The sequence below is a fragment of the Myodes glareolus genome, chromosome 8, assembly GCF_982192425.1.
Source record: "Myodes glareolus chromosome 8, mMyoGla1.1, whole genome shotgun sequence".
Lineage (NCBI taxonomy): Eukaryota > Metazoa > Chordata > Mammalia > Rodentia > Cricetidae > Myodes > Myodes glareolus.
Window position 1 is genome coordinate 108,838,603 of NC_142033.1, and position 14,303 is coordinate 108,852,905.

General features: G+C 54.8%; 1 protein-coding gene across 5 annotated transcripts in view; it reads left to right on the plus strand.

The window, feature by feature from the left end:
* Positions 1–447: 447 nt before the first annotated feature.
* Sbno2 (strawberry notch homolog 2) overlaps positions 448–14,303 on the plus strand; it is a 48,056-nt gene continuing 34,200 nt past the window's right edge. For 2 of the 5 annotated variants that reach the window (XM_048459833.3, XM_048459843.3), the window contains exon 1: positions 3,094–3,213. The gene's annotated coding sequence lies outside the window, so the exon portion shown is untranslated. Of the gene's footprint in view, positions 594–3,093; positions 3,214–4,691; positions 4,709–12,932; positions 12,952–14,303 lie in introns of those variants that run through there. The other 3 variants (XM_085692521.2, XM_085692523.2, XM_085692522.2) reach the window with 3 other exon arrangements.

Consider the following 14,303-nt stretch of genomic DNA (forward strand, 5'->3'; position numbering starts at 1 on the left):
GATGGTTGTGAGCTGGCATCTGGGTGTTGGAACTGAACCTGGGTCCTCTGCAAGAGCAGCCATCCCCTGCCCCACCCCCTTCTTTTAAAGACCAGATCTCATTAAATTGCTTAGGATGACTTTGAATTCGTGATATCCCTGCCTGTCTCTGGAGTCCTGGGATAACAACACAGCACTCTGCTGCCATGCCTGGCTCCACTGACTTCTGTCTCTGCCCTGGGTACGCTGTGCCCCTGCTCCCTGCTGCTCCCAGTCCAGCCTGGCCCTGCCCCTTGTCCACTACTGTTCCCCCTTGGTCTTCAGCACTGTCACCTCAGGACCCACTTGGGACAAAGGGGAGGCATGTGGATCAACGTCTTCAATGGTTGTCCCAGGAGTCCCAGCCTCTCCCTGCAGAGGAGGGAGGCCGGGCTGGGTGGGTCTCAAACCCGTCAGGCAGGTTTGCTCTTCCCTGAAGTCCTGGCACAAACCAGGTCCCTCACAGGGGCCCAGCAGGATCTGGCTGTGTGCCCTGGGGCCAGGGAGAGAGGAGCCCCGGGTACTGCAACAGTGGCCTCTAGACATCTGGGGACACCGAGAAGAAGCTGGTGCAGGTGGGTGCTGCTGGAGGAGGGCAGATATCTGGGCTGGGTGATGCTGGCTGTGGGGAGGGGCAGTGTGTGAGGAGACAAAGCTGGGCAGAGAGGGAGAGAGAGGCTGGGAGATGCTTCTGCAGCCGCTCCTGCCTCAGTGTCCCCTTCTGCACCGAGGAAAGCCCTGACGGAGCTTGAGAAAGAGAGATGGAAGAGTGGCAAAGTGGAGAGGGGAAGAGGTGGTGCCAGACCGGGGGCCCCACTAGGGGAAGTGGGTAGAGAAAACAGAAGTGGCCAGGGGGACTCTGAGAGGAGAAGAGGCTTTGGTGGCAGCCTGGGAACATTGGGACTTTCCAGAGTGTGGGGAAACAGGAAGTGAATCCCTGCTGGGCTAGGCGGGCCCACCTGCTGCTCAGTACCTGCCCAGGGCTGAGTCTAGGTCAGCGGGAAGCTGGGGCAGGGGTGTGCTCCAGTCTGAGAAGCTGAGGGTTCAAAATGTCTTTAGCAATGGCTGGCAGGGTTTTCTGTCCTCTGCAATAATGAAAGGGGCTGGGCAGAGCTGTTCGGGAGAGTGGGTGCCTATCTGGTACAGGCTTTATCTCTAGAGTCCTAGCCCCTCCCCCCACGGACACAGAAAGCAGACACAGTGCTCCACACTTGTCGCCCAGCACTTGGAAGGCGGTGGTGGGAGGACCAGGACTTCAAGGTCATCTTTAGTTACTTTTTGAGTTTGGTGCTGGCTGGAGCACACAAGACCCTTCCCAAAACAAAACAGAACAAAACAAAATCAACAGAGCTGGACAGTGGTGGTGCACACCTTTAAGCCCAGCACTCTGGAGGTAGAGGCAGGCGGAGCTCTATTGAGTTCAAGGCCAGCCTGGACTCTGGAGCAAATTCTAGGACAGCCGGGACTACGTGGAGAAACCTTGTCTTGAAACCCCTCCCCCTAAAAAACCCAAACACTTTGACAATGTAGTCAGTTGAACAGCCTAGCAGTTAGCTAGGGCTACTATCTGTTCATTAGTTTAGCGGTAGTTGAAAAGAGGATCGGAGGGGTCATGGCTGGCTTTCCTGGGTCACACAGCAAGTTCGTGGTACTGCATCTAAAACTGGGCCATGAACTTAGAGCCAGGCCCCTGTTGCTCTCTGAGGCTGACTCCCATGATTCCTTGGAAATCCCCAAATCTGACTAATTCCCTAGCCATCCCCAGCTTGGTGGATTCCTTCAGGCTGACAGGGTTGGATACACCCTGGCCTGGGCAAACTGCCCCCATTTGAGTCAAGATTAGTGACCTCGTGGCTTCCCATGGTGGACGTGGCAGTGGTCACTGCCATGCCTTTCCTTAGATGACCAGGGGCTAACTTCAGGACAGTCCTCTGCTTCCCTTTCTTGTCCTGGGAAAGGCAGGTGACACCAATCGCTATCTGAGAGGACGAAGGTGAGAGAGCTGGCTGGCTTCATGGGCATGAGACCTGGGGCTCCCTGTGGGAAACAAACCTGACTGAGACTCTTCATTCTGTGTGTGTGCTTGTAGGTCAGAGGTTAACCTGAAAGCTGGTCCTCACAACCCGCCTGCATTGTTTTCTCAGACATGATCCCTCACTGGCCTGGAACGCGCCAAGTGAGCTCTAGAAACCCTGCCTCCACCTCCCCAGTGCTGGGGCTTATGATATAAACACGTGCCAACACACCTGGGTCTTTCACATGGGTGTGGGCATCGACATCAGGCCCTCAGGCTTGCAAGGCGAGCACGTTACCGGTGACCCCTGCCTGTGGCCTGCTCCCTCAGGGCCTATGTGAGGGTGTTCAGTCCTGGCTTTCTGTCCCCTAGGCAGGGGTTTCCTGGAGACACAATAAAGAACCAGGTCCTCAGTGTTGTGTGCCTTTAATCCCAATATTTGGGAAGCAGAAGCAGGTAGAGTTCTGTGAGTTCAAGGCCAGCCTGGTCTACTTGGAGAGAAAACAGAATTCATAGAGTTCATCAGATTATTTATTTATAAGCAAGTCTAATCTCAAGGTTGCCGGACACAGGAGGCTTCTGTGTGGTAGTAGCTCTGGGTCTGAATTCGTGATTTCAGCTGGGAAGGGGGATGGTGGCTGAACTGGTTTTTACCCCCACTGAGGCTAATGCTGTAGGTCTGTGCTGAGAAGCTAGTGTGGACATGAGAAAGGCATGGTGGTCTATGCCTTTAACACGAGCCCTTGTGAGTCGAGGCTGGCGTATTTGTGAGTTTTAGGCCAGCCAAGATTATAGTGAGACTTTATCTAAAAGGGCTTGCTCTAGATGGTTCTGAGGTAGCTGGAGATTGCTCGGGTGTAAGAGGTTGGTGGGGTCCGAGGTTGCGAGTGTGCCGGGCCAGGTAAGGGGAAACTGAGCCCAGACTGTCCAGCGGGGGCAAGTTTGTTTGTTGAGGTAGGAGGGAGGTAAAGGAGTCTTGGTCCCTGCAGCACCCAAGCCCCGCCCCAGCCCCACGAAGCCCCGCCCCAGCCCCACGAAGCCCCGCCTCAAAGGCCGCGCCCCCTCGCAGGAGCGGAAGTGCGCGCCGCCGCCAAGATGGCGCCTAGAACCCGGAAGTGAGCGGCGGCGGCTGAGAGGCTCCGGGAAACTGAGGCGCTGCGGGCTTCGCGACCCGGTCTGAGGTGAGGCGCTGGCCCGAGACGCCGCTGTGACCCCCTCCGCGACTCACACGCGACTCACATGGACAGGCCCGGGTTCCGGGGTTCTCGCGGGCGTTCTGGGGCTGCAGGGCGGGGGCGAGCACGGAGGAGAGTGCAGCACCGCGACCTCTGACCCTTCCCGCGACCCCCGACCCTGCCCCCAGTCGCGACCCTTGTCTCTCTCCGTGAAGTTTGACCCAGCCTCCCGCGTCGACCTCAGAAACTGTCTGCCCCCGTCCACCGCGACCCCCCGACCCCGCCCTCAACCGCGACCCCTGACCCCGCCCCCAGCCGTCAAACCCCTAGACCGTTCTCCGTAGGGACCTTAACTCTGCCTTCCGTGTAGACCTCTCACTGCCGCTTTGACCCTTCTCCCCGGGAACCCTGAGTTCTTTTGCGACCCCCGTGGTGCGTCTTTGACATTGACCCCAACTTCTGTGACCCCCGTGCTTTGGGCGAACCCAGATTCCCGCTTCTGCCCATGGGAACCCTTCCTTCCGCGGGAATCTTGACCACAGCCTGTCACTCCTGGCCTTGACCCTGGTCTTGAGTCTTGGTACCCCTTTCTCCTTCCTGCACCTCGAACCCCCTATAGTCTGCTTTGAACCTTGACCCCAACCTCTCGCTTACTCTCTGTCTACAAATCTACAATTGAACCTTAACTTCGCCATGGGGCCCCCATTTTCCTAGTGAACTTTAACCTCACACTGGGGACCCCGTTCTCCCAGTGAACCTAGGCCCTGCCCTCTGAGACCGGTTTCTTCCCTGGGAACCTTAACCACTGCCTCCCCTGTGACTCCTGCCCTTGACTCCGGTCCTGGGAGTGAAACCCAGCCCCCACCGTGTGCCGAGATCCCTCAATCCCAGGCTCACTCACCACTTCTAACCTTTTCTTTCTGTTGTTTTCTATGCCCCGTGTTCTTTTGAACCCCATGCTTTTTCTGGTGGATCTTTGACCCTGTAGTACCATGGCGTGTCTTTGTCTTTATCCCCCACTTGTTGACCCCGGCCCTGGGGGTTCCCAGGACTCCTGGCTCTCCAAGAGGAGCCTCCTCACTGTGTGGATGGCAGTCTCTCACGTTGTGCTGCTCTTGTTTGGGGGGGGGCGGTGATAGGAGTAATGTCAAACCAAGACTCCAGGGAGCTGAGGGATGAGAGTGGGTGTCACGACTCCAAGTACTGGCAGTGCACTGGAGGGACATGGCTGGACTAGCCTGGTGGTGAGGCAGGGACCTCAGGGTGTCTCCCTAGATGTCATGATTAACTCTCAAAAAAAAAAAAAAAGCCATGAGGACTGAGTGTGTCAAGTGGCCGGGACATCCCCCGGCTCTGCTTCCCGGAATGCCTCTGAGTCCCGCCTGCTCGGGAGCGGCCTTCCTGCCCTGGCTGTCTGGTGCCAACTACTGTACCCTGAGCGTGGTGAGTGAGCATGGTGCCTGGCCTTGGGGTGGTATGATTGCTGGCAGTTTGGTGAGTGGTAAGTTTCCCAGTGTGGTGAGGGGCACAGAGCTGAGTCCGGAGCGCAGCAGGTGTAGATGAGGTGTCGCCAGGAGCCTGGTGTGATTGGCTAGTCATAAAGCTCTGCCGTGTGCGGCAGGGGATATTCGAAGGGACAAGGGGCATAATTTAGTGGGTACAAAGTTGCCCCTAACTCAGATAGAGGCCTGGTGGCCTGTTTCCTTCCCTCTGTGACTGACCCTGCTAGGGACCTGCTTCAGTGGCAAGTGGCTGGAATCTACTTGGGAGGCCTGGCTGGACCCCCTGTTCCCCCATTCATCCTTCAATGTCCTTGGGCCCAGCTCTGGATTTTTCCAGAGGCTGGCTCCTGGAGATGGGTGCTGAGGCCCTGCCAGCCCAGCCCTGCATGTGATGGGGGGCACCTTCAAGTTCCTGGAAGCTTTCTGCTCTGCTCCTGCTTTTAGGAGTTGGAGTGAGCAGTCTAACCCCACTAGCGGCCGCTTCTCTGAGCTCTGGGTGTGGGCAATCTTGCGTGGAAGTGGGTGTAGGTGCGTAAGAGGGAAATTGAGGTGCTGAGAGCTTACACTTGCCCTGTGTATCACTGCAGCTCACATGCCTGCCTATGCAACCCTGGCTTTATATGCCAGAGCCCCGTGAGCAGGACCGGCAGGAAACACTGACCCAGAGATAGAATAAAGAGGCGACTGTCCTTACCCTCTCCAGGGGCCTGGAAGGGTAAGACTGGCGGCTTCCCTGCTTGGGATGTTGTGATGTAATCTGAAATTCTGACTGTGGGGAGGTTTGCGTGAGGGTCTGTGTGTGCGATACTCTGGACTGTGCGAGAACTCGGGCAGATCTGTGCCGTGTGAATGTGTGCCAAGTCTGCCCCCTCAAGGACTTGGGGCGAGGAACTGACTTTCTCCGGTACTACTGTGGACAGTGGCCGCCACCTCTCTAGTTACCTGCTTCATCCCTGGGAGAGGTGGGCACCTCTTTTGGTTGTGGCTTGGGGGGAATGATAGAGCCAGGATTCCAGCTGAGACTATTGTTTGTGTTGTGAGCACTTTGTGCTTAGGACAATGTGGAGGAACCTCAAGGACATGGCGTTCAGAGCCCCAGACACAGAAGGTCACACATGCCCTGTGGTGGGAAGTATCCAGAGCAGGAGAATCCAGCAACAGGAGGAGGATTTGTAGGGCCTGCGGCAGGGAGGTGGGGATGAGGTGACTGCTTATGGAGACAGGTCTTCCTCTGAGCAAAGTTCATAGAATGTTCCAGAGCTAGACAGAGGTGATATTTGTATGACTTAGGCTATAGTGAGCCCCAGCGCATCACAGACTCTGCCGAGGAACTTGATACATGGCCACTGTTGCCCAAAGCAAGACCAGTTGTGTCCCCCAGAAACCCACGAGTGTGACTGCAGGCTTGGAAATGGGTCATAGGTCTGGTTCCTTGCCAGTTCACATCAGGAACACCAGAGAATGGCTGGGAACCTTGTCCTGGACCCCTTGGAGGAGGGCAGGCACAGTGACCCATATGGCCGCAGCTCAGCTCTGTCTTTAGAGGGCAGCTTCCGGGAGCCAGACACAAATGCCACAGTGGGGACCTGGGCTTCTGTGAGGACCCATGTGCCAATACTGGTGTGTATTGCTCTCAGTAGTGTGCCTGTGTGCTCCATCCACACCTGCATTGTCAGAAAGATAGGGAGGGTGCCCCTGGCCTATGAAGAGTAGCCCATTGGGCCCGGGTCATGTGCTAAGGATCTAGGGACAGCAGAGAGATCGTCTGTGCTGGGGAAGAGTGACTCGGCCACCATGTGCCCAGACTGAGCAGAGAGGAGCAGTAGGTTGGACAGCACTCACAGGTGGCTTCAGATCTGCCCTGCCTTGTGTCCCCAGAGCCTGCTGCCTGCAGCATTGCAGCACCCACATCCACACGCTGCTGCTCTGAGAGAAGCAGACTGAAACTGAAAGGGGCAGTGGCTGGGATGGCCAAGGTCCTGCTTCATTTCAAAAGTGACAGCGCTGATCCTAGAGGAAGGCTGGTCATTCGCCTTTCCTGGAAGTCTCCCCACCCATGGGGGTCAAAGGCTACAGACATAGGACAGACTGAGGGTCCTAGGAGGGCAGCAGATCTAGGTCTTTATGATGGTGACTCACTGTGACAAGGGTGGGGTGACTGTACCAGGCGTGCCAGCGGGTGAGAAAACAGCAGCTACCCACACTAACTGCTCCCTGTCGATCCTGCAGCCTAGGGTGGCCTCATGAACATCAGATAAATCAAGGCAAGCCTTGATTCCCTGGGCAGTGTGTCCTCTGCATCTCAGTCTCTGCTGCAGGTGGAGAGGACTGGGCTGTGGTTTGGGTTCTGGGTCCTGGGGATGGGTGCCTGGTGGGGACCGGGAGGGGATTAAGAGCAGCTGGAACATTTTGGGTTGGGCCAGTGAGGGTTCCGTGTGTACCCCAAGTGCTGTGAATTGGGGTCTCTGAGCTCCTGTGTCCTGGCCATCGGGGTTTGTGTCTGAGCCTGGCTAGAGGCCAGCTGAGAAAACCTGTTGATATCGCCTGGGAACAGACGGCCTCTTAGATTCTGAAGCTCGGTCTTCTGAGACCTAGGTAGGAGTCTCGGGGATGGCATTAGGGGTGTCCCAGAGTTGAGTTGACATTTCTACCCTGGCTTTGTGGGAACTTGACAGCACCCAGCATTAGGGGTTGGTTGTGACACCCTGTGTCGCCCACTCTAGATAGTCAGGGGCTGCCACCCCAAACTCTGATCCAAGTCTTCTCCAGAAAAACCAGCCCGTCTGGATACCCAGGGCCACATTCCTTCCTCCTGCCCCCTCCTACCATGCCTGGGCCTCCTCAGTGTACCCTGCCTACCTGTTCCTCCACTGGAGAGCAGGGCTGGGCTATTGAGCCCCTGAGAAACTGTGGGACTCTAGATACCCCAGCATCTGTCACTGTGTTTGTGGATCCCTGCTGGTCATTCGAGAATCTCAATTTTGGGGCCTTTGGCTGGTCTTGGGTGGAGTTGGAATCTCAGGTCTGGCCTAGAAAGCCATTAGAATAGCCAGCCCTGAGGGCATGCTCTCTTTCACAGTCAGGACCACAGCTCTGAGGTTTTGGTAAGAGTCCTGGGTGAGAGACTGCAGTTCAGTGGTTTGAGCACTCACCAGGCACGCGCGCGCAAACACACACACACACACACACACACACAGAGCCCTGGGTTCCGTTTCCAGCACCATATAAACCTGGTATGTGGTATACACTCTAGAGTTCTACTGAGTTCAGGGCCACAGTCTTCCTGGGTGTGTCTGAGTGGCCATGGTGTTCCTGGGTCTTCACAGGCCTCTCTTCCACTTACCTACAGGCAAGTGAGCTGACTCTGGGCAAGTCTGGGACCCCAAGTTGGGACACACTGGCTGTCCTGCTGGCTGTGGAATTGGGGACAGCAGAAGTCCTCTGGATTCAAATCCTACCTACTGACAGCGTTGACAAGGAGGCCCCCTGCCTTGTACCGCTGGGCTTACATTCTCCTCACAGTAGAGAGAAAATGGTGTGCCTTGGACTGCTGAAGTGTCAGTCAAGCCTGCCTGTCACTAGTGGGGAGCATAGGACCTCACTTACACAGACATGCTCTGCTCCTGTCCCTGTAGCCCGTGCCTAAGCCACAGCCAGCCTCCATTTTCTCCTGGACATTGAGTAACCACCACTGGGGTGAAGTTGTTGTTTTTGACATTGAGGCTGGACCAAAGGGATCCAAGGACAGTGGTGGTCACAGGGACATCACTGGTCCAGTGACAGCCAGCCCCAGCCACCATTTGGGCTCTCTAAGGATCACTGAGCTTGAGGTGGGGATGGCAGCAAGTGTGGGATGGAAGCGACACCCATCTATGCTGACAATGTCTTTACAAAGAACCAGGAAGATGGGCGATGGGGTGGTGGGGAGGGTCTGTTTAACACCTGCTCAGAAGCTGATCTGGGATAAGAGGAGACTATAGTCTCTCAGAGTCCACACTTAAGCACAAGACCCTTATGGACTTTCCCAGATGGAGACACGCGTTTGGAAGCCAGCCCCAGGAGGCTGTCTACATGTGCCACATGGGTAGAGGATTAAAGCAACAGATGAGCAGTTGATCTCATCACCAGAGCCAGTGTCCTCATTCCCCCAGCTCTCTCCATGGCGGTGAGACTGCACCTGAAGTGGCCAGAGCAGGGCTATGGCACTGTCGTGCATCTAGGATGGGCACCTGTAGAGCTAGATGATATGGAAGGCTGTATACCCAAAGCCAGGCACTGGGGCAGTTCCTGAGGCTGTGAGCCATTGACATGTTGGCGTACCAGCATGCCTTGCTTTGTGTGGCACCCACCTCCCTCTGCAGCCATGAGAAGGTGTGTGTGCCGTGGACTCTGGAAAGCCAGCTAATCCCTCCAGTGGGGGCTGTGAGTCCTCCCCCACATGGCTACTGCTAGCTGTGTCCCAGCCCTGATGGCATCCGTGGACTGACTCCTCAGGTGAGGTTTTCCTCCTGGCAGTGGAAGCATCCATAGGACCCTGACTGAGAGCCAGGCGTGATGATGTACACGGGCCACCCCAGGAGGATGCGTTCAAGGCCTGCTTAGAGTAGGTGAGGCCCTGTCCCAGTCTACAGAGAGCACAGCGCTGTAGTTAAGCATGAGAGTGAGGAGTCCCAGCCACCCCTCTGCCCTGTCATTCTCTGCGCCTCCTGTGCTCCAGCCCCTGCTGGCTCCAGCCCCTGCTTCCACTCCCATGGTCAGGATGCAGAGACAGGCAAGCAAGGCATTCTCCCTACTCACTGTCCCCTCCTGGGCTTTCTTCCAGCCTCATGGTGATCGGATAAGTCATCCTCAGCCTGGTCATTCTCTGTGGCCCCCAGCAGTGGAGTCAGACTAAGGCCTGAACCCCATGCCCTCTCCCAGAGGCACAGTCGTAGTCAGTTGGGGTACCAGGCCCTCCCACCAGACCTGTCTGCAGCATGGACGTTTGTGTTTTCAGTTGTTAGCATGGGCATTCTTGTGGTCTTCTTTGCCAAGGGCTAGAGGGTCTCTAGCCTGATCACCTTACCCCTGCCCTGAGCTCACAGCTGGCACCCCATCCGAGCATCTAGTCCATGGGTAAAGGCTTCTGTCTGGCCAGACAAGGACATTTTGCAAGAGAGGATAAGCACTTCAGACGCCTGCTCCTGGCTCGTCCCTAAACCTGGCACTCTTGTCTTCTGACATTCCCTCCTGCCTACCCCTGTCCCGCAAAAGATCCTGGAAGGCAAGGGTGGGCTGTCCCATTGGAGATGAAGGTGCTGTGTTGAGCCCCCATACTATGACCCCTTGAGTAACCCTTGGAAGGCTGTGGCGGCCCTGTGACCACTGTTCCTCAGTACCTAAGAATAGGCAAGAGTGAGGGCTTGCAAGGGCCAAGTCTAGCCTGCACATGTTTCTCTGAGTGGGATCGCATGAGGTTGGTGGAGGGGCATCCTGGGCTGAGGGGTCTTCCAGGCCAACTTAGTGGCTAAGGAAACTCAAGGTATAATTCACATGCACACCCCTGCCTTTTGCCTACTCCTCAGGTACCCTGTTTCCATCACACACATGTGACTCTCCCCAGCGTGCTTGTGACACTCGGTGCCCGTGTCCAGAAGGACCTGGGGTTAGGCTGGCCATGGCCTCTGCCTGTAACTGGCGTCCCCGTTGTTCTCCAGAGAGCTCTGGAAACCCAAGGTCACGCTCCAGGCCAGACTGTTCCCTCATTTTTAGCCCCTGGGAAGAGAACATAGGGCAGAACTGCCTCCATCACTGTTCAGATGCCCTGCGAGTTTGCCAGGGTGCAGAGCTTTCCAACCTGGGTAGTTTGAAGCCACAGGAATGGAGAATCCTGGAATCCTAGCCCTAGATTCGGATGTCCTGATACCTCAGTCTCACGTACCTCCATCTGCAAGGCCAGGACTCTGAATCGCACAAGTCAGTGGGTTTGGGGTCAGCTACTCCAGCTTCACCCAGTGTCATCAATTGTGTGTTCAAAGACCCAGACAAGGCACTCCGTGCCCTGTCCTTCTCCCAGATGGTGGCTGCTCCTGCAGGCAGGGTAGAGGTGCGCCAACCCTCTTCAGACCCAGCCACATACACTGGTACAGAACAATGGAGGACATAGGACTGGCCCTGTGCCCATCTCACCCTCTCCTGTGGTGTATTCCTGAATACCGTGGCAGGTGAGGGGCATGGGGCCAGGTAGGAAGAAGTCAGCCTGAGTTCTCTGTGTGTCACGTGGTAAAGTCTACTCTGGGGAGCCCTGCCAGTAGAGGTGGAGGTCTGACCAGCTCTGTTTTGGTGGGGTTGGTGGGATGGGTGGTGGTGTGTGTGCAGCACGGCGTGTAGAGGTCAGAGAACAACCTGTGGGAATCAGTTCTCTCCTTCAGCCATGCAGGTCCTGAGGACCCGTGGTGCTGGCCCCACAGCACTTATTTGCTGGGGTCCGACTCCTGACTCGGGAATAGGGTTACTGGTCTCTGTTCAGGACCCCGTCCCAAGTTCCCACAGAAGCCTCAGGCGTCTTGGCTATAAGATGGGAGAGGAGACTTGAGTGTGGAGGACCCTTGCCAGATACCCGATCCTGCAGTCCTAGTCAGCAGCCCACGACTGATAACACACCTCTCAGTGTAGAGCCACCGCTCGGCACACCCCCACCCCCCTCACCCCAAACTCCCATCCTCAGTATGTCTAGCAATCATCGAGTGGGAGGCCAGGACCCAGAAAAGAACAACCCTGCTGTTCTCAGCCTGGCTCTCCAGAGCCACTGTGGTTTACAAAAAACTCTGAGGCCTTGGGGACACCCCGGTTAACTGTCCCTGAGAGCATGGGCAGCCCAAGGGAGGGAGAGGACGCATCTGGACTGAGCTCCTGGGAATGGTGGTTGGCCTTGTCTTCTGGTATGCCTGAGTACCATGGAAGGGGCAGAGTTGGATGAGGTGGGTGTTCTCTGGATACTATGCCTGTCATTAAGAATATGGCCTTTCCCACAGCCAGGCTGCACCTTTACAAAGGTCAAGAAGGACATGTGGTGTTGAGTTTCTTGCGACCCCAGGCCCACCTGACCACTGGAAAAGGGGTCAGGGTGGACTGGCTAGACCAGACTGCCAGACTAGTGTCCTTGGCCATAGTAAGGTGTTTGAGCTATGGGGTAGCAGTACTGTGACTACCCGGCTCTTGGTCCCCATCATGCACTGGTCCAAAGTGGTAGCCTGGTGCATTAATTGTGCACAAGACTGAGGACCATGCCATGTACTTCTTCTGTGGACACCTGGGAGTGGTGTGGAGGGACACACAGCCTTCCATGCCTCAGCCGTGTACACATGGAACTTGTGTGCCTCCCTGAAGCCAAGGGCAGGTTGCTTGCTGCCCTCTGCCATCCCTTCCCTTTCTAGGATCTAAGTGCTGGTTCTGTGCAGGAACACGTGTATGGTTGGGCTCACCTCGCATGGAACCCTGGTCTCTGAGAGATACAACACCCCCCAAGCCACCCACACTCAGTCACAGGCCATTTATTCTGGAACTTTCTGTTTTGAGATCGCAGCATTGGGTCCAGTGGCTCCCTGCACTCATGGATCCATCCACATTTGCCCCTGTTACCAAATGAGCCTGGTTTGGAGAAGAGTCAGATTTCCTTTCTGTGATGAGGGGTGGTGTGATGAGGGACATTCTGGGTATGTCACCTGTGTGGCCCCTGCTGCTCCTGAGGCTTCAAGTGGGCTGAGCCCCTGCCTGCCTCGGGCCCGCATGTGCACTTACATCAGTTTATTCTGCGCACTCTGCTTGATCAGTGGCCAGGGCTTGTGTGCTAAACCTGGACCCTCGAACCCAGGTCCCCAAGTGCACTGATAGGAATCTGGTTTTTGTTTGTTTGGTTTTTTTGTTTTTCGAGACAGGGTTTTTCCAGTAGCCTTGGAGCCTGTCCTGGAACTAGCTCCTGTAGACCAGGCTGGCCTTGAACTCACAGAGATCCACCTGCCTCTGCCGCCCAAGTGCTGGGATTAAAGGCGTGCACCACCAGCACCCGGCTCCAGCCCCCAGTTTTAAAGCTTTCAAAATTATCATCATTACTACTATGTTAAAAGATTTTTATTTACTTATTCTTTGATTTTTCAAGACAGGCTTTCTCTGTGTAGAAGCCCTGGCTGGCCTGGAATTCACTCTGTAGACCAGGCTGATCTTGAACTCACATTCGGCCTGCCCATGAATGCTGGGATTAAAGGTGAGCGCCACCACTGCTCAGCCAAAGATTTTTATTTATTATCTTGTGTGTATGTGCAGGTGCCCATAGAGGACAGAGGTAGAGGGTACCCAGAGGGTCACAGGCACTGAACCACCTGGGTCCTGGGACTTGAACTTGGGTTCCTTGAATAGTAGCTTGTGCTCTTAACTACTGAGCTGTCTCTTGGTAGACAGAGGCTATTAGTTTGTTTCCTGACTGCCAAGACCCAAAATAATCACACAGAAACTATATTAATTGCAGTACTACTTTGCCTGTTAGCTTAGACTTCTTATTAACTAACTCTGATATCTTAAATTAACACATTTCTATTTTTCTATCTATTGTATGAGGCTCATGGTTTACTGGTAAGGGTCTGATGTCTGTCTCCTTTGGCAGCTACATGGTGTCTCCCTGACTCTGCCTTCTTTTCTCCTCTATCTCTGCTTGGTATTCCTGCCTTGCTCTATTCAGTGCTGCAATAGGCCCAAAACAGCTTCTTTATTAACCAATTGTAATAAAACATATTCACAGCATAAAGAGGGGAATCCCACATCATCTCCATTACTTTTGATTTGTTATTTGTTTGGTTTGGTTTTTTGAGACAGGGTTTCTCTGTATAGCTGATCTGCCACTCACTCTGTAGCCCAGGCTGGCTTTGAATTCACAGAGATTCACCTGCCTCTGCCTTCTAGGTACTGAGATTAAAGATGTGGGCCACTATGCCTGGCTATTATCATTATTTCTAACTGTTCCTCCTGGTTTTATTATAATTTTTTTAGATTTATGTATTTTCAGTTTATGACTATGAGTGTATGGCTGCACGTGTCTGTGTGCCATGTGTGCCTGCTGCTCACATATGTCAGGAGAGAGTGCCAGGTTCCCAGGAACTGGAGCTAGGGATGGGTGTGAGCTGCCATGTGGCTCTGAAAACTGAGCCCGTATCCTCTGTAAGAGCAGCTTGTGCTCTTACCCCTGAGCTGTCTCCAGCCCCGTCCAGTATTTTAAAGAAGAGGAAGGGAGAGTGAGGAGGGTGGCACAGGTCTATATTCCCAGCTACTTGGGAGGCTGAGACAAGAGTATTGCAAGGTTAAGGCCAGCCTGGGCCAGTTAACCAGTTAATGAGACCTTGTCTTGTTTTCAAAAATGTTGTAACTTTTTAGAATGTGTGTGTGTGTGTGTGTGTGTGTGTGTGTGTGTGTGTGTGCAGAAAGAGAGAGAGAGAGATGGTTGTAGGGCACATGCATGTAGAGGTCAGAGCACAACCTGTAGGAGTCACTGTCTCCTTTTACTACATGGGTCTCAAGTATTGAACTCAGATTGTCAGATTTGGTGACAAGTACTTTTACCCACTG